The sequence below is a fragment of the Triticum aestivum genome, chromosome 6B (assembly GCF_018294505.1).
Source record: "Triticum aestivum cultivar Chinese Spring chromosome 6B, IWGSC CS RefSeq v2.1, whole genome shotgun sequence".
Lineage (NCBI taxonomy): Eukaryota > Viridiplantae > Streptophyta > Magnoliopsida > Poales > Poaceae > Triticum > Triticum aestivum.
Genome location: NC_057810.1, coordinates 713,011,206 through 713,016,176, shown reverse-complemented (window position 1 = coordinate 713,016,176; position 4,971 = coordinate 713,011,206). Strand labels below are relative to the sequence as shown.

The 4,971-nt window shown below is 39.6% G+C and overlaps 1 long non-coding RNA gene across 2 annotated transcripts; it reads right to left on the bottom strand.

Annotated features, from left to right (window-relative positions):
- Positions 1 to 237: 237 nt before the first annotated feature.
- Positions 238 to 4,643, bottom strand: LOC123139899 (uncharacterized). Of its 2 annotated transcripts, none has more exons than XR_006469690.1 (3): positions 2,747 to 4,643; positions 1,123 to 1,273; positions 238 to 470 (listed from the first exon to the last, which is right to left on the bottom strand). It is a non-coding gene; the product is annotated as an uncharacterized lncRNA (long non-coding RNA). The 2 variants fall into 2 exon arrangements; XR_006469691.1 differs by having other exon boundaries at positions 4,325 to 4,642.
- Positions 4,644 to 4,971: the final 328 nt, after the last annotated feature.

The window sequence follows — 4,971 nt, the reverse complement described above, 5'->3', positions numbered from 1 at the left end:
CTTTCCCGACCAACATTCTGTTGGGCCTAGCGTTAGCCTTTCCCAACTGACTGTCAGACGAGGTTGTTTTGCCGACCAACAATCAGACAGGGTTTTTCTTTGTAGACCAATAGTTCCTCAACATTTTATTTAGCCAACCACTGCTTTAATTAACATATGGTACTAATTGCCACATACATAGAGTTCATGTGTTATAAGTATAATCAACAAGACACGATACTTCAGGCTCACATCAGGTGCACCAAACATTTTTTTTATTCCATTAACTAGGTGTCACATACATACACTTCAGTCTGCCTTCAATCTGTTCTAAACATAACTACGGAGACACCATACAACAGGTTCACAAAAGGACATGTAAAAGATGCAAGTATGATACATCAGTTGTACAAAATGAAATCTAAAACATCTAGTTGACGTGGATCGTTGGCTTCATGGTTCCGTGTGAGTGTAGTCCTTTTGTTTGCTTCCTACAAAAGTTAAACAATTCAGTTATAATACACTATTAGAAACTAGACATTGTCAAAAATATAAATAGTAATAGATACAGAGAATTCAATAGCCATGTGTTAACACTAACTTTGATCCTCGGCTGGTATCACCCCAGCCGGCCCACCATCTCCATAAGGAGTTGATAGGTCAACAAAGGCGTTTGTTTCTTCTCATTAAAAATAAGATAAATTACTATATTGGCATAGGCAAAAAAACTGGAGTACGCATGATCTTCAGATAGCAGAAGTGTTTGAAGCATCTATTTGTGTTCATACAGTTATTAATTATGTATTATATAAATCATTTATTCATCTGCATGTGTAGTATTGTCAGCATCTCATTGAGGTCATTTTCACTTTTTGGCATCCGACAAGTAATGAGCAATGCTTATCTAGCAATTTAATTTGATTATCAAGGACTACACGCGTGCAGACTTATTATACAAATTTGTAGATCTTACCAAGACAACTTAAGTAACTAGGCTTTATGATGATGTACTTTCCATAGCAGATGTGTGCTAAGCATAGAGTTTTATGTACTATTCTTCCTGGAAGGAGATTGACTAGCTGGTGAATACATCCCTTATTTTAACTTTAAATTTCACAAAATAAACAGGATGGGTCAGGTTACCTTCGAAAGATGTTTTTCCGTCTAGCTATACTCAAGATAATCGCGCCTGGTCCAACGTGGTAGCTATATATTGCAGTCATGAGATTCCTTGTCCCAACTACCAACATTGATTGACGCCCTCACCCATATATAAGAAATCTTGCTCCACTACCTGTAAAGGGAAAAAGGGTTTCTTCAGATCCTCACAAACCGAGGTATACATTCATCAAGATCTGGAATTCTTTCAGTTTCTCCTTGAGATAAATTATATTAATATTCACTTCACCAATAGAACGATTAATAGCTCACAAAAAAGTGAAAGCGACACAAACAAGTTTGAATATTGATATACTCAGCCAAATACAGTTTAGTGCTGGAAAGTTCACAAGTAATTGCTGAAGGGAAACTCAAAATAAAATGTGAATGTTATGTGCATAGCTTTGCGCTGTTAAGGTCATGACACCAACCCACTTACAAGCATGGCATCAACTATTACTTCAGAAGGTAACTAAATTGCTGCACATACAGAAACTATTACTCCCTCCGTTCACTTTTGTGAGTCGTTTCAGACAACTTAAAATGAACTGTTTTGCACATCGTCTGAAATGTCTCCAAGGTCTTATAAAAGTGAACAGAGGGAGTACTATACAGGAAACTATCTCCCAATTTCTTGCTCTCTAGTTTGAGAGTAATTTGGTTAAGTTCATCTTCACAACAGTTTAAGCTATTAGGAACACCATAGCAGCTAAATAATTCCAATACCATTTATGTTAACCATGCATTATCTTCCAGTATAGTATACACACTAGTTCAACACAATTTTCCATTAGATTTGGACAGTAAGGTCATGACAGCAGCTTTGTGTACTTCCCACTTATACAAGCATGACAGCTTTATATGCATAGCTTTGCACTATTAAGGCCATCACAACAGCCCAGATATTCAAGCATGACTACTTCACAAGTCAACTGAATGGTTGCATAGTAACTCCCAAGTTCATGCTCTCTGATTGAGAGTACTATGGTTCAGTTAAATTATACGACAACTTTAAGTTATTAGGAACACCATAACAACTCAAAATTTTCAATAGCATTCATGTCAAACATGCATTATGTTCCAGTATACACACTAGCAGTAGCACACTTCTATTTTGTCTTAGTGGGATCTAAAATGGCTTTCTGAAAAAGTGGTTTGTCTGTTTAATCTTTGTAACCAGTAAATCTTCTTGTAAACATAAAATTCGAAAAAGTAAGTGCTCAAAATTATTTCATCAATTGTGATTTCTTGCAAGAATGTGTTAGTTGGAGAACAGGATATTAACAGTAGGCTAACCATCATGGAAGAATGACGACATAAAAGTCGAATGTCAACATATCCTTATTTTTATTCTATAAGAGAACATGGCCATATGCAAAATATGAACTCTCTTTTTCACCATATGAAAAAAATACAACATAAAGGTCCAATGTCAACTATGCCTGTAGTTTCCTGCTTGCTAATTTAAGAGCGGCATGTTTCAGTTCGTCAACGAGAACCCAGCCCCCATGTGAATAGATTATCTTTTCCAATAAAAGGATCCGCAATGGACCCCCAATTTCATTAAGAGATCATAGCCCTTTTTGTTCAGGTAAGTGACCAAAATTACCGTAGTGACGGGATGCTCCTTTTGTTCGGACGCCCCATAGAAGAATTCATGTGTCTTTCAAAGTTGAAACCAAGTATTACTTCTGGGAATTAAATAGAACATAATGTTATAGTATGATATTTTCACATGGAAACATTTACAAAGTGCTACATGTATTCCGTTTGTACCAAAGAATTAATAGAAAACTGGAGATATGTATACTGGACAAGCACATAGTCCTATATGCCAATCAGAAGGAAACAGTGAGGGCATCCAACATTGCTTGCTATCTCACATACATACTTACGGAGGTTCTTCAAAGAGTAAATTGTAGTAGCATCAAGTCGATGGGATGCATGCATATGACTATGGACATCTTCCAGTGGCCTTTTTTTCCAAACTTACTAAACATTCATTTCCCCTGCAAAAAAATAATTTACTACTCCCTCCGTTCCTAAATACTTGTCTTTCTAGAGATTTCAACAAGTGACTACATACGACGCAAAATGAGTGAATCTACACTTTAAAATATGTCTACATACATTCGTATGTTGAGTCCATTTGAAATGCCTAGAAAGACAAGTATTTGGGAACGGAGGGAGTACTTCAAGGACTTCTGCTTCCATGAATAGAAGCTGCATGATTTCTTTTTGAAAGAGGTTAAACTTACAACCAAATAAAAAATTCTGGTCCACCGGTGGGAGTTGGAATCTGAACACGCACACACGCGCGCGCCGTGCGCACACACAAACACAGAACTTACGATGTTGTTTCTGCCATGGATGGTTGGCTCCTATTCTCCTGAAGTGGGGAGAGATGGGGGCACGTACCACCAAGCTCAAACATACTAATTGGGGTGTTTATTTTGTGACATCGACGGGAAAAATATTGAAAGGCTTTACTGAACATATGTAATGCGTTTGCTAATTTCTAGCTGTCATGATCAAGGGCTCTCAACCAAATATTTATTGGCGGGGTAAGAATGTATCATTACAAATACAGTACAATTATTGCTGTAACTGGGAAATTAAACTCATAATTGTATGCTCTCTGATGTCGATAGTTTGGTTCAGTTTATTTCTAACCATGCCTTTTATTCAAAGATATTGTGCAATAAGAGACTCGCTCACAAAGTAAGCATCATATCAATTTTGTACTGTCCAAAATTGGTGCCTGGGTGTATTTTCAGTTCAGGGATGTGCATGTATAGAGGTTGACCTTAGCACCTCACTCAATTAAAAGTTAATTTCAGTAAAATAAAAGAACTTTTATTGTATCTCGTTATTAGACTGCAGAACAAAAGTTCCATCCATCTATTGCTTAAATCTGAATGTTTAACTGTGTCATTCTCTTTCTTGCTGAGAACACAGAGATGCAACTGTTCTTGACTAACAGTCCCTTACCCCTTCCTCTCATATAATAATAAACTACATAAGAATGGGTCGGATATGCAGAGGGGTGGGACGAACAACTGAACGGATATAACCAATTCATGAAAATACTTTTTAGAAAACTATAAATCTGCACGCTCCAGTTTCAAATCTGCAGCCTGGAGGGGGAGTGGAGGGAGAGACCACACGAGAGGGAAAGAAACATTACCGATTTTGTTGCCGCCATAGATGGCTACCTCCTGGTCACCGAATGTTGGTTGGCAGAGATGGAGGCACCTGTCGCCGGAAGTGGAGGGAGCGGAGGCTGCCTACTCGCCCTGGACCACCGGGAGCGAAGAGACCATGTCCCCTTCAGATCTGGTACCATGAAAGGGAGTGGAGAGGGAGGGAGGGGAGAGGGAGTCGGCTATGGGTTGGGGCAGTGGCGCCATGGGAGGGAAGGGTGAGGTCGCCTCTCTGGGTCGGCGGCGTGCGTGGGGAACGAAAGCAGCTAGGGTTTCATGCGTGGGGAACGAAAGGAGCCTGGAGCTGCGGCGTGCTTGTGATTTTGAGCGAGAAAACTTCGCGGGCTGGGCCGGCTATTGGCGCTAAAAATTGGCTATTTGCGTGCGAGGCCCATGTAGCATCGGACTGTCGGTCGGGGTTATTTACCGTCCGATGGTCTGTTCGCCAAAACGGAATTCCCGACCGACTGTTGGATGGTATATGTTGTAGCATTCCCGACCGACAATGGGTCACCGTACATAGATTTGCCAACCCATAGTTTGTTAGAAATTTTCATGGCTGACTGTGGGTCGGCAATAGTGACTTTTTCCCAACAAACGTCGGTAGGGAATTCTGGTGAGTGGTGTAGTG